Source organism: Haliaeetus albicilla, chromosome 3 (genome assembly GCF_947461875.1).
Source record: "Haliaeetus albicilla chromosome 3, bHalAlb1.1, whole genome shotgun sequence".
In the NCBI taxonomy this organism is placed as follows: domain Eukaryota; kingdom Metazoa; phylum Chordata; class Aves; order Accipitriformes; family Accipitridae; genus Haliaeetus; species Haliaeetus albicilla.
This window is the reverse complement of record NC_091485.1, coordinates 27,837,928-27,855,549: the sequence shown is the minus strand read 5'-3', so window position 1 is coordinate 27,855,549 and position 17,622 is coordinate 27,837,928.

Below are 17,622 nucleotides of genomic sequence, written 5' to 3'. Positions count from 1 at the left end.
TCCTGTATGCTTTGCATGTTTTCAAAGAACTATGACTTTTGAGAGTGGTGGAAGTGCTATTTAAGTGGTTTGTGATGCTCCAGTTAGACCCTGGTGTTTGCAGTTCTCCTAGAAATGAAGCAAACTACAGAAATGGTGTTCCTAATTTGATGAATAATATATATCAAGGATTTTTTCCTTTTCACACAAACTTTTTTCATAATTAAGTGTCGAGCTCTTTTGGTGATCCACTTTGTTTCCACCTCCTGCACAGCTCCAAATTAACAGATACCCTGTAAAACCAATCACTGCAGGACTGAATTGTTTCAGAGTCCACTTCACTACATCTCATCCTGCCAAATTCCAGCTGATCACAGAAGTCATGCTGTGCACCCATTTAAATTGAAAAGCTCACAGGCTTGGTTGGGCCATTTCAAAGTTTGCAGAGATTTAGCTCTAATCCTCTTAAAATATTAGGCCATGTGACCTTGCATACCATATTGTCAGTGGGATAAAGATCCCTTTGATTTTTATTTACACTTCTTCATATGGGAGGAGGCAGGTTAATTCATTACATCTCAGCGCCACCTTTGGCTGCTCGTCCCCTCCCTTAGCTCACTCATGTAGATGCAGGAATGCTTTGGCAAGTAGGGTTTGCATTTTTCTGCAGCTCTGTGCTTGAGTTTGTTCTCCAGAGGCACGCTTACAAGACGTCAGCTTTGCAGGCAAATAAATTGTTTTATTTTTGCATAAAAGATGTCCTTCCATCTATCTTTATGGAATGGAGTTTTTCACTATAAATGTTTCATGCAGACAATTTCAACAATTCATGTACTTGCTTTTACTTTATAACTTTTCAATTAAACAATGGTTTTTAAAAGCTCGCAGTAGTTCCAACCCGTTGTTGTTAGGAATTTTACCTTCAAGTATTTTTGGTTTAGAGTTTACAGTGTAGCAAAAAGAAGGCATAAGGAGTATAGAGAAGAAAAATTCTGTAACCATGGAGGATAATGGGTTTGAAAAAAACAAGAGTACACAGAAGTCCCACAGCTCCTATCTTCCTTACTTTGCATAGTTATTTATACACAGGCAAAAGTAGTAAAAATTTTTGTTTTACTAGTGGGCTTGGCTAGGAAACTAGGTTCCGTGGAAGGAAAGATATGGGGCTTTTCTGTCTAGGAGAGGAGGGAAGGGGAAGGAATAGTTTTCAGAGATAAATTGAGAGAGTTTGGTGCTGTCTAAGCATTCAGTATTTTGACAATGAAAAAAAAAAATTGCAAGAGGCTGGGTACTTTCTGTGAAAATATCATTTTAACTGAAACATCATTTTCTATCTAATATTGCATTCAAATTTTGGCTAGTGTTGTTTCCCAATACTGTTCCAAAGCCCAAACTAATTAGGAGTATAGCAGTGATGATTTCAGGCCCAGTGCTAAAGTTACACTACTTGCCCATACAGTTCTTGAGTTTAAAGTCAAAATATTAACCTGTCCTTCCATCTGCTAGTAACCAAGCTATTCTTACGCCATACCAATATTACAAAGGTCAGATTTTGTCCATTGTCTCTTCCTACATATCCTTCCTTCTGAAAGAAGTAACTCTTGTTATCTGCCTGCATACTTCCCAACGCTTCATCAGGCAACAGTGTAGCTTGTAAATTATTTAAACACATACAAGCCCAATAAACAAAGCAAATTTAACAGGTGATCTAATAGAAGGCAACACTGATGCAAACTTTATCTGTCCAGCTGCATTTCCAAACGAAAAATGCTCATTGCTACAAGAAGCTGTACATCCACAGCCTTTCCCACTGGCGACAATCAATGAGGATTTCTATGGGATTTAATAGTCCTTCGAATGTGTAAAACTATATTCGAAAGGGGATAACTTTAAGGGACGTCTTCCAATTTAAGTATCACCTTGATCTAAGAATTTTCCAGCTTTTATTACTGCAAGTAGTACCTACATGCTCAGGCTGACAAAGGTAAAATAAACCTGTTTTTTTAATTCTACTGTTTATTTTACACATTCTGACACATTTTCTTTTTCCAGGTGAATCTACAGTACATAAAAGCTTTAAAAGAAATACTTTCATTTTGGGGGTCGGGGTAGGAGAATGAGGCTAGGCAGATAGCTGTAGCAATTTGAGGCTTGGCTCAATTTCTGACTGAAAAGAAAGAGGTCACACTTAAAACATGTGGAAGAGTCTATAGGCTCTGGTTCACTTTTCCTTATCTATAGCTGTAGCTAAACCGATTACCTTCTCCCCACCACGTCTACTCCCAAAAGCAGGAATGAGGGTTGTAACAAGGGCAGCTAACTCCGAGATAGATGATGAGTCAGAGGCTTCAGCTGTGATTTGTGCAGCCTGGCATATTAATGTAAACTGATAGCAGCTTATAATGAGCATCTGCTATTACCTCCTGTTAAAGATGAGGTACTGGACTTGCTGGACCTTTGATGTGACCCAAGTACAGCTGCTCTGGTGCTCTTTGTAAGGGCTCAAACCATTAGTGCGGCCACTCAGGAGCAGAAAAAAACATGCAAGAGCTGACGGTCACAAGTCTCTTAGACACCTCTATGTAAATCAACAGACCTTGGGAGTCTGAGGCCAGAAAAATTAGAATTAGTCTTTGGGGGAGGAGGGGAGGGCAATATGCACTGAGAGACTTGAAGCTACAGATGGACTGCACCCCTGGAGCGGGCTTACATTTTTTAAGCTAAGTTGAGGTTTGGTTTCTGTTTGGACTCTGAAGGCTTAAAAGGTACCAGACACAGTGAGGTGAGCCCCAAACAATATTGGGGGAGCCGTGTCCCATCAAAAGGGAGGCCAGCCAGTGTCATGTATGTGTGAGAATGATCACTTACACAGCTTCTCCCTGAATAGTCAATTTTAATTTGTTTTCTTGCATCTTTTGTATTCTAAGAAAGGTGATATGTGTGAGGAGGGGGAGAAAAAAAGTGTCTAAAGAAAACTGAGGTTGCAAATTTGCAAGGAGATTTGGGAGCAGATGTGAAAATTGAGGCTGCTTTTAGTTCATTTTAAATAGCTGGATGGCAAGTCAATGGTATTTCTCTAAATGCATGGTTATATGCTGAACGGGTATATAGCACATATCAGAGTGTTAGATCTATAGATTGCTGCTCTGGAATGGTATATACCTGGTGCTGAAAATTAAATGTCATCCCATGTTTAGTATTTGATACAGTGAAATATGACTTTTGAGACCTGGGTGGAGAATTGAGGACTAAGTGAATACTTTGAGATCCTGCTGCTGCCACGTGAAGGAGGAAGGCAAAAGGTTCATGCTGGAGCAGGTGGGGGTGCCACAGCCTGTTCCCGGTGATGAAGTGACTGGATTAGACAGTTTCCACATAAACAGATGTGGGGAAGGTTATTACTATCTTAAAGCACTAGCAGCAGGCAGCAGCTATGTGAGAGAAGAGCCAGGTTATAAGCAGAGACTTTCTCAGGATTCAAGCTGTTGCTTTTCTAGCTTTCTATCCTTTCCCCCTTCTGAGTGATCTGATGAAATTATTAACTGCTGTCATAGCTGATAGGTGGAGGAGGATGGGAATGCCACTGTCTCGAAATTAGGAGTGAGCTTTAGTTTTTATTTCCTTCCAAACCTGCCTCTCACCCTTAAATCCTTCCTCTCTCTTCCTTCCTGCAGAGCTTGCCTCCCCTCTCTCTTCTCCTCTCTCCTTATGCCTTATCGGCAAAATGTAGTGCTCCTCTCCCTTTGCCCACAAGCAAGCAGAGCCCTGTTGTCCCACCTGCGTGGGGCTGCATGCCCAGCTGCTGGCCGCAGGGCAAACCACATGCCCAGAACCGCGCTGTGGGTCCTGCCACGCCGCCGGTGCAGCTGGCTTGGGAGCAGCTGGGGACTGAGAGGGAACGGGCTGGTTCATGGGTTGAAAAGAAACTGTGAGCAAAGGGAAAGTATCTCCCTCATTGGGCATTCGGGCTTATTCTGGGAAGCTTGATAGCTGCATGTTTTGGTTTTGAGTGATGCAGGGCAGGTCAGGGCGGGGGGGGGTGTGTGTGTCTCACTTTAGAGGTATGGTAAGTATATTTTTTTTCATTTGAAAAAGAAAACAAAATTGAGAAATATGAAAACGTGCCCAAACATTCGTGTTAGGAGTGCAGGAATTTAAATGAATTTGAAAGAAAGCAACACTAAATGGCAAATTCACCACATGCTGACAGAACAACCTGGGGAGCACCCCTGTGGAGAAGGAGTGGGCAGCGGCCCCTCCACTGCTCACAAACAGGCAATGAGACCTGGGAACAGGGCAGTGGAAACGGGTGGAAAGCTTGAGATTAGTTCGCAGTGACTGAGAGGACAAAATTTGTTAGAGATGGGATAGGAATTATAGAAAAGAAGGAGCTGTCAGATCACACACATAGCTGGGGTAGAAACCAGTGGAGTTGTGCGTTAAACGCTGCCAAAGAAAGATTATTACAGTGAGTCCTCACTCCAGCATAAACACCACCTGACAGGCTCTCAGGAAAAGCAGCAGATCTTAAAAAAGTACCTTTTGCTTTTTGATGGAGAGTGGAGAGAACTATGGGTATAACAAGAACAAGCTCTTTTAATTTGCTGCTGTTTAAGAGGTGATCACTTTAAGTATAGCAATACCTCCTGGCTGTAAAGGACTCCCTGAAATCTGACAGACTTGAAAACAAAAGGTGGCTGTCATTCAGTGCAAGGCGTCCTCCCTAAAGTCTCTCTCTGACTGTGGCAAAGAAGCGATATGATGGCTGAAGCAAGATGTTCCAATAAACACAGCCACCCGGGGAGTGAATCCCTGTGGGCAGAAAATACAGCGCCCGCATCTCTGCCCGGACCTCAGAAGGCGAAAGCAGGTTAGATTATAAATGCAACAATAATTACAGTATCATTGGAGACAATTTCACCGTAAATGAAAAATTTGGATGATGCACAGGAGTCAGAGAGGCTATGAGAGACTGCTCTGACATCTGGGGGTAAAATAAAAAAGACCAGCACTGGAAGAACACTGGGTCCAGGAAAACTAATGTTGCAAAGTAACTGGTCAGCACTTTCAGGGAGGAAATGCAGGCAGACAAAACAAAAAATGAATAAAGGATATTCAAAGATCTGAAAGGGAAAAAGGCTCTTCCAAGTCCTTGGGTGATCAAAATAAACATTATGAGACAGGCATACTAATGAAAGGCCTGGGAAATGTTTAAAGAAGTTCCACCCTGAGCAACTACACAGATGCTTTTTATTTCTGCTATGGCTAGAAAAAAGAGACAGCATGGGGAAGAGCTAGAGTCAGGCTGCATTGGAGGGGATAACTTCGAAAGGAGTGAGCCCTGGGAGGGCAAAGAGGAGTGCTCATGGCTGTCAGGACACACGGGAAGGGGATCCTTGCTTGGCAGGGGGTCCACATTTCTAGCCTTGCCATGCCTCAGACACCAGCAAACATCTACGAGTCCTCCTCCAGAGGAGGTGGGTGTTTTCTGCTTCTGATCTAGTTACCGAATGGCCAAGTCATTACTGAGAGCTGTTTGCTATGAACCGAGGTGCTGTTGGTGGTTGTCCGGACTCCAGAGCACCAATAACCTGTGCCACTATGGCCACGGAGCTGCTTGTGGGGATTTACTTCTTGCTGTGACATGGCTGCAGGGTCCTTCTGCGCAAGCATGCAAACCCTCACCTTCAGGGGAATGATGGACCTATTACTCTTACTGGCTGTGCTGTAATTCACTTAAAAGTGTCTGGCCCACTCTAAAGATCCTGTATTTTATGTGTGGATACCCCTCCATTTGGAAAAATGCTGGACTAAATATAGCAGCAGACAAAATCTAGCAGCACGTGTTTTGACTGTGCTCCTTAGTTCCCCGACTGGAAATCTTGGAGATCTTACAACCCCACACCAAAACGGTGAGCAGTTATGGTTGTACATTAGATCAAGGGTGGCCGTATTTGACAGCGTTGAAGTAAAAGTCCTCTAAAAATATGGGACCTATTTGTGTGACTTGAGAAATATCTGCTGGCTTTTTAATTTCATCTCACTGGTTACTGCGTAAGCCAGGAGTGAACAGCAGTGGTGGCTGCTTGTGCTGTGTTGTGGCCCCACGTTGGAGATGCTGTGGGGGTGCCTGCCTCCCTTCTCACAGCCCCGTTTCTGGGGGTAGACACCCACCCCTGCGTGCAGACCTTGACACAGGCATGTGCTCCAGCGTGGGTGCCTGGGTGGACGGCTGGAGGAAGTGGGGTGCGAGGGCACATTTTGGTGGGTTGCTGTGCTTTGTAAGTGCAGCCTCGCTTCATCAGCTTCCCATCTTGAAAATGGAGGGAATATAAACACCTCTTTAATTTAAAGATAAATTAACTTCTGCTTCTGAAGCATTCAAGTGGCATATTGAGGAGCACCACAGGAGAGTCCATGAAGAGATAAATTATTTTATACAGAGGGAAGGGATTTGGTTAGTGTACAGTTAAGCAGAGCCTGGAACTAGATGGTAGGTGAAGGGAATGAAACAATATATTGCACAGCTGTGCATTGGCACCATCTATTGCGCTGAGTGAGGCACGGGGTTTCATCAGAAAAAATAGCATGTGGCCTTATAATTAAAGGCTGTATTGTAAGTGGAAGGGGGGCAGAAAATCTTAAACCTGCCATTTCCTAACCTTTGAACAGTTGACTTTGCACCCACAATATTCTTTTACTGTTGGGTTTTTTTTGCATGTAGCACAATACAAAGCAGAAAGGGCTTTTATTATTAAACAGAAGTGACAACAGGATGGATATCTGTGGCACCAGGCTGCACAAGAATGTAGTGGAGTCAGCAGTCCAGTCCATGATTGTTTAATCCAGGATTTAGGCAGTCTCCAGGCAGTAATACAACACTGCAATCACTGTTCATCAGCCTGCAGGTTAGAGAGTAGCACGTAAGGGCCACGTCTCTGTATTCCCCCCCTAATTATTTTGTTTCCCACAGTCACTTGTGCCACTGCAAATCAGGTTAATGCATGAAAAGGTGCAACATTTTGCTTGTACCTCACACACTGTCCAAGAGGCAAGCAGTGAATACACCTGCTTCAGCATATACTCCTTGCTCCCACCATGTGTTTTGTGCTGCCTTGCAGAACTCCTTTGTGTTAAACAAAGGTGAAATGTTAACACAAGGATAGTAGAGAAGCAAGTTGACTTTTGGTGCTTAGAAGTAATAATAGATGCTCGCCTCTCTATGAACTTTGTGTCACTCAGGCTTAAGCTTTACATGCTTGTGTAGGATAAGAGATAGATTAGGTTTGCAGGAGTACTGAAGGTTAAAAAAAGAAAAAGACCTTAAATCCCAAAGGCATGGAGGAAAAGCCAGAGGTCTGATTGCATTGTGTCAGATGGCAGTTGTTCTCCTCCTCTTTGAAGCAGCTCTGATACACACAGGATAGTGTAATGCCATGGTGTTACAGCCTCCTCTATTCTGTGAACCCTTAGACAATGTTTTCAGGGGAGCAGGAGATCCTCAGACAGCAAATTTAAACCTACAGCAATATGCCCAGTTTCTTAGGCTATTGTTTCACATTTGCTTTCAGATAGTGTAAGATCAGTACCACAACCAGATGAAGCTGTGCCATGCTCAGCCACTTGGTCCTGCCCATGCATCACCTCCTTTCTTATGCCCCATGCAAAAGAAGAAATGACGTGGAGATTGGAAGGAGAAGCCCAAGTGGGCAGTTCTGCCGCCCTAGTAATTACTTGATGGCAGGACAAGTTTATGCTGACTTAAGCCCTAGAGCCACAATCTCCTTGTGGACTATCATTAAGTGATATAGACCACCAGGTTTCTGTAGACCATGGGATGCAAATTGCTCTAATGGATAGGTCAGTAAATGTAATGGAGAGAATTTATAAATATATTTATACAGTAATTAAGTATCTCCAGGGTGGTAGGTATATGCAAGTAAGGAAAACTGCAGGACTAGGGGTGCACAGGCAAAAACAGTGCAGATGCCTTTCTGTATCCCCCACTACACCTCTCCTCCAGGACTAGGGGCAGCAGCCACTGCAAGACCTTTCACTCTTCTCAGTGTTACCAGAAGCCTGGTTCTAAAGTCTGAGTCAGACCCTTCCCTCAAGGGTGAACATTTGTTTACATCTGGAGGCATGAGGGACCCTAATGTGCTGAGGTATGGGGACTCTGGTATATGCTGAAGACTCTTTGCCCCCAAAAGCAGTGTAAGTGAAGGCCCTGAAGTGAGTGAGAATGTAATGCTATGCAGCATAAGCTATGGAGCTGCTCTGATTCCTCTATCCCTTCTGACCCCAATTTTATGTTCCCACCCTTCCTTTTTTTGCTGCTGCTTTTAAGGTCATGGCATGAGATCTGAACCAACTGAATGCTCCTGAAGCTTTTTTTTTAATTTTATACAGTTAGTTTCAGCTCCCCAAACAAGCTCTTCATGAGCTGTGTGGGTATCAATTCTGGTGCAAGGGAGAGGGCAAAAGCACAGCTGGAGGAAGAGCCACTGTATGCAATGCAGAGCTGGGGCACAGCTGACTTGGGTCAACCTCACCTATTAAGGAATCGCGGCTTCATTAAATATTCTGAGTGCTTCATGTTGCTTCTGGCCCTGCAGAAGTAAGCTATATACAGCCCTTGATTACAGACTATGCCTGAACAATTGTCTAGCCCAAAGACATGCCTAGAAATTTCTATCACTCCCATTGATCCAGGATTAAAAGCCCCTTAGACCTTGCCTCCACCTTCCAAAGCAGTCCTTTGCAGTGTTTGTTGTTGCTTGCATGCGTTAATGCTTACAACAACTTTGAGCCTTTTGTATTCATCGTGTGGGGTGGTAACAGGCTGTGGTATAAATGTATGACATGCTTGTACTACAGGGATTGTGCAAATTAAAACTAATTCCAGGGAGGTGGGGAGAGTAACAGAAAAAGGAGGCAATGAAGAACTAGTGGAGGAAGCAATATAAAAAAATAATCCAAGCCATCTTTATAGATCAGCCAGTATATTTACTGCTACTGTTGAGAGATGAGTTATTGAATGATACCTATTTTCACCCTGTCCATAGATTTCAGAAATGCATGCAAGTACAATTATCTTCACCCAAGCGGTAAACATTTGGACAGTTATCAAATCTAAACGTTGTTTATGAATCGATTTTTGCCTCCTTAAGTTCAGCTTGGCTATCCTTGCAGCATACCAAGCACCGTAACCAGCCTGACGGATTACACAGGGGTTATGTCTTGCATCTGGAATCCTGCAAGCAGCACTTGGCCTGGAGAGATGCTTTCAGACACCTGCACTTGGGGCAGGAAGGAAAAGGCAGCCACAGGAGGATGTACCCTTCTCTCTAAATGTAATTCTAAAGGCTATGTTCTTTAAGGACAGTCCTTTGCTACTGTGCAGATAACTCTAGTTATGCTTCTGTGTTTTCATTGTTTATTAGTAACATAAGCTCTGAGGCAAATGGGGGCTTGACATTTTCTGCTAGGCCAAATCCTATGGTCAGCTCTCAGCTTTAACTTGTGCAAACACCTAACATGAAAACTGCAGGGATTTGTCTGCATACAGGCTTTTAGAATTTTATTAGCTGTAAAATTGTCTATAATGAGGACTTCACTCCAGTCTCTGAAGAACCTGTGTTGGCTGCTGTCAGGGACAGGACGTGGAGCCGGATGGATTAGTGGAGTAATCTGGTAATGCAAATTCTTCATATTTAATCAAGGGAGCATCTACTCTGCGGTCCCAAATACTTCTTGGCAAAACAGACTGGCAGCACTGAGGTCTGGCAAGATAGCCGTACTGTTATTTCTCCCAGAGGGCCAGAACTAAACTACCTTCCCTTCCCTCTGGGAAAGGCTATAAACAGAGGTCTACTGGAAGCTCGACCTCACATTCGCAGAGGCAGCTGCCGGCTGGGATTGCAGTTGACCCCCTATCCCTTCTTCATCATTGCTCTTTCTTCCTTGCTGGTGTTTGTGTGATTGTGAGGCGAGCTGGTCCAGGGAATTAAACCAAATGAAAAGTAATCATAGGAACAGAAGAGTGTGGTGGTTGCACATATTGCACGTTGCTTCCTCCACATTTCTGACTACCCCCAGAGAAGCTGACTCCACCTTCCACACAGCTTTCTGAAGTGCTGGGCAACGAAGTAAACAGCATGCAAGACAGCTTAGGGATTTAAGTTAACTGCCAGAGAAAGGCACGTATTATTCACAAATACAGGGTCAAATGGGAAAATGTCAATCACATGCTATTTACTAACTGCAGTAACAGTTAATATTTCTGTACCTGCAAACCGCAAAAAATATGAAACCTTGTAGGTTAAATTAATGGGAACCAAGACAGACAGCAAAACAACTTGCTCAGGACTACAGAGTGCCCAAGATGTTGTTAACTCACAAGTCACTCTGAATTCGTGAGCCCCTGCCGTATGCCTGCTTTCTTGAGGAAGTGCTGCATTTCTGTGCAGGAGGGAGTGTGCCCTCAGGGAAGGGCACAACCTAAGAGACAGTAGGAACACCAGCTAAGGAAAGCAGCGCTGCAACAGATTTAGTCAGCTATGAAAATGTATCTGTTGTATAATTTTTTCCCCTAAATGTTTATCCTGTTAAAAGCTACTGCCTAATAAAACCACAGGAGGAGGGGGCTATTTTTTAACTGACCAGTATTACATGTGTAGGAAGGATGCCCCTGGTGCCATGTATTTTGCTGGAGGGACCAAGTGACTTCTGCTTTATCAAGATGCAGGAAATGCCATTTCCTGTCTAGTCAGGGGCATCAAGCCAAATACTGGTCTCAGTTGACAGCCAGTCAATTATTTGATTACTGATGTACAGCCAGCTTGCATTTGTGGATCGTCCTCCAGCTAGACTGCAATGATTACATATACATTTGACAGTCTCAGGTTTATTTTCACCTTAAAACCGTTACTTATCAACACAGAGGGCTGGCCTCATTGAAGCGAATTGTGCCCAGCTCCCCTGTTGTTCAAAAATTTGATGTGTAGTGATGAGTTTGCTCAGGTCCTCGTTCTGGTTTTTTTTTGCAGAGAAAAGAACCAGTTTCTTCTCAGTAAGATGAAGGATGTAGTATTTTTTTCCTTTATATCCAGAAATAAATTAGGTAAGGCTTTCTGGCAATGGTGCTCATTTCACCCCTTGGTTTTGGGAAACACTGCTCATCCTGAGAAAACAACTCTCTGTCTGTTGGCTTGAGGATCCAGCTGCTTGTCATGTTAGACCATGTAGAGACTGCATCTGAGTCCAGCTGTATTGCCAGGATCAGTGCCCTAGGGACTCAGCACAAAAACACTTTGATCCCTCCCAGTGACAGGGTTTTTGCTAACAAGCCTCCAGACATTTCAGTTGGTATGTCATCACCCTTGCTAAACTAGAACAGAAGGATGAAACAAAAGTATCTCCAAAGACCTTTAATAACATCAGTCGAAGGGGAACAAGTAAAACATCCCAGGTGAGACACTTCTGTAAAAAGCGTTAACATCGGCCACATGACCGTACAAAGGACAGTAGAGGCTTCCCCCCCCCCCTTTTTTCTTTTTTCTTGTCTTTCTCTTTAGAGATGAAAGAAAGGATAGGAGCTATGGACTGTGAATTGCAATGAACAAAGCACTTAACAACCTTTAAATAGCTGGATAGGGTCAAAGAAAGGCAAAAAGTCTAAAATGCATAGAAGAGAGAATGAACCTGAAAGTCCTAACACGTTTTATACTGAGTGGCCCCCCTGCAAATTGTACCTCTTGGTGATGGCCTGATTAGTTCAAATTTTCCATGCACTTAACAGGGACTAAGTTACACAGCTCTTCTACATGGTGATAGGATTTATGCTTTTAATTCCCACTGTTACAGAGCTGCAAATACACCCTATTGCTTTTACCTTTTAAAATCCAGACTGCGCATGCAGTGGGCATGCGAATTGTGCAGCCAGGATGTGGGATGAGTGCCTCAAAAGGGCAATCACCTGATGCTCTTGTGCTAGAACAATAAGTAATAAGTTAACTAATACCTTGCGTCATTGAAGCTCTCTGGTTAGTGAACAACTTGCAGATAGGGCTGAATTTTGTGCTAGACACCTGAAATCCAGGGTTTTTACAGTCCAAGTGCATTACTTGAGCAGAAATCAGATTAGCTGGATTGTCAACAAGGCGGTATGTGATTAGCATTAGCAAAACGACTTTCAATAGATCATGTAAATGAAGCAGGGAGGGCAGCAGGGCCAAAATCATTGTCTTAATGAATAGAAAACATGTTTTGTAGATGATTTTGTTTCGTAAAGAAAAAGAACTGTGAAGGAGAGAAAGCATTAAAATGCAAGGCTTTGTCTAACATGCCCAGCCACGCTCCTCCCACTTCTGCAGGATAATTTTGCAGAAGACAAGCAATTTGATCTGAAAGCCTGACTCTGCATCCAAAGGCACAGGAAGTTTTGCCACTTGGAGAATGAAACTTTGTGCAGTCAGGTAATGATCCAACATGACCTAGTGGAGCAGAAACATTTAAGAAGGTGTTTAACATCTAAGCACATCAGCTGGGCTACAATGCTTTAAACATATGATACTTAGGAGCGTATATTTCTGAAAGAAGAGCTACCTAAAAGTCTAGGACATTAAGGCACAGATAACTTTTCAACAGTGTGATAGGGTTGATCAGTTCATCTTGTCAAGCACCACCCAGTAGTTACCTTGACTACTTATTATTATTAATAATGTTGTTCCAGATTATGAACATTAGTGAAAAATGACTGGGTATTAAGATCTATGCAAAGAAGCAGTAGATTACTTGTCTCTAAAAAGCTGATGTTTCTGGAAATGTGCCTTTCATCTTGTTTCCAAGATTTTTATCTGAAAAGCTATTTTATTTTTTTAAAACAGAAAGCAAGGAACCAAGGCTCTTCTTTCCTCCTCACCCTCACCATAATATTTCTATTTCCCTTTTTGCTGCAATTTGGAACTGCAGAATGGAGAAAGCTTCTTGAAGCAGTAATTCATCCTTGCCATGCAGGACAAAAGAAGTACATGTTTCTCCTGCCATTCACGGGTTTTCCTCCCCTTTTGTCTCATCAAAATTCTGGTTTCCATCCAGAGCATCTCTGTGTTTTCAAGCTAGGTAGTGTTTGCATTATGGTTGAAACAACCCAGAAAAATTGGATTGCTTGTATCATGCATTTCTTAGTGAATGGCACCCTAAGAAACATTTTCCTGCCAGACCTCCCAGCTGTCCTCTTGACAGAAACTCTTGTGGCAGTGAGTGCAAATAGCTCAGTAAGTGGTTCTAGGGTAAATGTGAAAACTCTTCCCCCATGCCAAAGGGAGATTTCTCAGGAGCATTTCACAATGTCACTCTCCACAAACATCAAGCCATGCCTGGTGGCAACCAGACTGACATTGCCTCGATATTTCTCTTCTCTTGATAGTACTTTGACAGACTGTTTAGTTGTGTTTTTTTCTTTTATTTAATGGCAGGATTTGCAGGGTTTGTTTGTGCTAGCTAGGTAGCAGTGTGTCCACTAGTGTATTAGCCAATCTTTCCTGCCTTCACAAAGCAGGGATGCAACCATCTCTAATACTGTGCTTATGGTACACCCTGATCAGAGTTTACTTCCTTGTAGTTTTATTTTGTACTATTACACTTGGGACTATGGGCACATATCAATCATGTCAAGATTCCTGAAGGCATTGTATCATCCTTGCCTGTCTGGTCTAGCTGTAAAGCAAAACAGCATCATTATATACTGCCCTCCTACATGAGTCAGGTGATTCAAGTTCACTGGCAAGAAACCAGTTCAGGAAACATCTGAAATATATTGGTCACTTCACTGAGCTGTCCAATATTGTTACACAGCTAAAGAGGAGGAAAAAGAATTGCAGCTGAGAAGCCAGACTCATGTCTCAAATGACCTTGAAAAAGATCCTGGTGACATGCAGTGGTAGAGAAGAGAGGAACAGTTAATTTTTCCTTGCAGGTGCACCTCATCCTTTGGTGTGAACCAAACAGTATCCGTTCACTGAAAGACTCCTGAGCTCATCTTCAATGAATGTGGATGGATTTGTTAGTTCCCTCCTGCTTGTTCTAGCCCCGTGTTACAGCCATCAAACAGCATTGACACAAGCAGAAGCCTTAGCAAGAGCAGAGGAGGTTCCTGTCCTTTGTGTCTCTAATATATGTAGATTGATGCCCTTTACCTCTTGGGTTGTACCCTGAAGAGACACCTTGGAGCTTGCTCAGTGTCAGCTGAGGAACTCTTGCCTATTGTCCTGTTCTTCAAATTGTGTAATATACATTAGATTTCGTTCTTTCAGTGAATGGAGCGGTGCTTGGTAGCTTACTCTCTATCTGTGAAGTCTTTCAGCCCTACATCACTGCTTTATTTCCTCTCTTAGGTTCTGTTAAAAGCTGCTACGTTTCTGATCCTGTTTTTGCAAGACTCCAGCTTTTTGTTAAATTGACTATTCTAAAGACTGAACATCCTTTGGTAACAGTTGTGTTTATAGGGAATAGCTGAGTCAGCCGAAATACTAGACAATAATAATTGCAGAGAATTTGTATTTAAAAAGTCCGATCTTAAGTGAGCTGGAAAAGCTTTTTTTCTTCTTGCCTCTGAAGTACTGTGCATGTTCTCATTCTAAGTCTATCCCTGAGACAATCTAAATTTACTCTGTCCTGGCTTTTGAGGAATAGACAGCAAGACATCAGGCCTTGATGGGGAAGAAAGCTCTGAAATGAGGGAAGAGAGAGAAGCTTACAAAAGAAAGTTACTTGTCTGTATTTACTTGTTTATAATAGTAGTCTACAGTGTCTCTGAGGGTACAGTTACAAAGCTAAGCGCAGCAAGCATACTGTGCTGTGAGTAAGCTGGGTGTGAGTCAGCTCTCACATGAAAGCCATGTAATTTATTGCATTTTTGTTAGTCTGACTGGTGTCACGCGAATGCTGCTACTGCATGACTTTTGAATGGGAATGCAGTCATGGCCGCCCAGGGCAAAGCACGGGCTCAGCAGGCTGCATGCCCCGTGTATGTGTGGACATGCACAAGAGGAACAAGTGCCTTGCACACCATTTTTCCTATCTGTATGGCCTTTGCAAGGAGTTTTAAAAAGGGCATGTGCTAACTTCTGCTTTGAGACTCCTTTCTTCTGCCGCAGTTGTGCGAGGGCAGACTGTCATTTACACGGAGGCCTCTGTGAGCAGCAAGCCCCAACTTTTTTAAATGGAAGTACCTGCAGACAAAAAAAGGAGTTCTGCTTTTATGCTTTTGTGTAATTTAGGCTTTATTCCTCAAAGGCGTTTTCCTGCCGATAAGAACAAAACCTTACACATAAATGTCTATTTCTGTCAGCATCCCTAGAAGCGATGACCCCTCTGTCCCCTCCTGGCTCTGGATGCACTGACAGCTAGGAGCAAGCCATCACGAGGAGCGCAAAAGCTTCCTTGACCTGTCACACAGGTTACCTGGCTGGAAGGACACACTGATGAGGAAGCTGTTTGGAAGAGAGATTCTGAATGTCAAACTTTTTTCTTTTTGGTAATGGCTCAATCTAACTGAAGTACTGTATTTATTCTATATTTCAGAAACATCACTGTGTTTTTGTGAAAATGTGGAAAGTTGCTTTTTTTTTTCTTTTTTTCTGCTTTTCTTTTTCTTTCTTTTTTTTTTTTTTTTCTCTTTAAGGGATATCTGGCTGAGTTCTTCTTACTCCCCAGGTCAAAAATGCATTAGGAGAGTGGTGGAAAATTCAAACCCCTCCTCTTTCTTACTTAAGGCAGTTGGCCCTGAATCTTTTGTTTTACAGACTGTAAAGCTGTATTCCTTTACTCTGCTTTAGCTTTGCTGGTGTAAGGGCTCCATTTTCCAAAAATGTGGACACAGATATATAAGCATAAAGGTCCTACACAACTTAATTTGTAATATATCTATAGCATGCATCTCTAACTATAGCTGAATCCTGTATAATAGGTAAGTAGTTCGTGGTGATGTAGCAGAACAGCCTAAGTGACAGTGGCAAGGATATCAAGGTCATAACTGTCTGTGTTAGGGTTTTACTAGCAGCACCACCTCGAGTAGAGTGTGTGAAAGTTATGGTGATACAGGATCCCTCACCTCAAGTAATTCCAGCAAAATATGTAACTCAAGGCTATTGCAACTCCAAGCGTAGCTGAGTAACAGGGCTTTGATATGCTGCTGTGATTCTGCTGAGATGCAGCATCTGTCCATGTGGACACCATTGGTTGTTCCCAACAGCACAGCAATGCTTACTTTAGCTATCAGTGATAGTGTTAGACACAGCATCAAGTTAATAAGTGCATGTGGAGTTGGTGGTGGAGAAGTAGTAATGTCAATTTATAAATGAAGTCTGATCCAAACACAGAAGCTATTCATATATGCTGAAATACCAATCACATTACAATTATAAATAAATGAAAGAGGTCTCTGTTGTTGATGGCACAGGTGTGGACATGGATAAGATATAAAACGAATTTACTCTCTTCCTCCTATGGGAACAGCTCTATTAGTATGAAAGATTTAACTGCATCCACATTACAGAAGCTGTGCTGGTTTTAGTCCAGTGTAGCTAGAGAGACTGTTATACTAGTGTAGACAAAGACTTGAGGTTAAGACTTGATGAGGGACAGAATATCACTTGTACTTTCTCTGTAGTTAACATGAAATTTACACAGAAATGAAATGCTGTGCATTAATAATTTCCACTAATTTATTATGTCAAGTGCAGAATAGAAAGTCTGCTGCTGATCATAATATTTCCACTGTACATCACTCTTTAACATAAAAAGTTCATAAGCCATTAGGATAATGATTTCTACCACTACTTGTCAGTAAAGTGTGAAAATATTTTTTTATTATGCATTTACATTAATTTCAACATGCATGGATTTAGTCAGAAACACGGACTTTTTGAAGTGATTGCTCCTCATTGATTAATGTGGACAGAAGTTTCCTGATTTGCCAAATGACGAGAACAACATTTTATTAATGGTGCCTGTTTTGTGTATAAAGCTTTGCATCTGAAGAGGTTTCTTCCATTAATTAGTAAGGCTTAGAGATACTCAGAGGTAAACGAGAAAATGTATTTGTAGTGTGGTTGCTGTGTTGAGGACTTCACTCCTAATGCATACCAGTAGTGATCTTTTGCCTTTGGATGAATGGGAAGTTTGAGTCTCAGACAGGCTGAGTTTATGTAGTCTCTAAGGTGAAGAACCATCCTGATATAGTGAGCCATCTGTATGCAATGCAATTTAAAAATGTTGTTCATCCTCCTCTGAGAAAGAGCTTTCCCTGCCACACTTACATTCATTCAGAATTGGATGGCAAAATCCACTGGTAAACTTGAGTTTGGGTATAAAGGAGATGATCTGGACATAACTCACCATCTCCTCCCTTTAAAATAGCACCTATCTGACAAAACTGTCTTTTGCTGGGAATTTTTGATTCCCCTAGACCAAAATTTTTCAAGAGATTAAGAAGGAGTTTCTGGAAAGAACAAGGTGCGTGTCTCAGGATAAGCAATAACCCTATGCTAGAACAAGGGCCAGGGGCTTAAAGTTCCAGGATTTGACTCACTAATTCAAATCAGTAACATAAACCTCTGCCACCAACTGTGCTGTGACAGG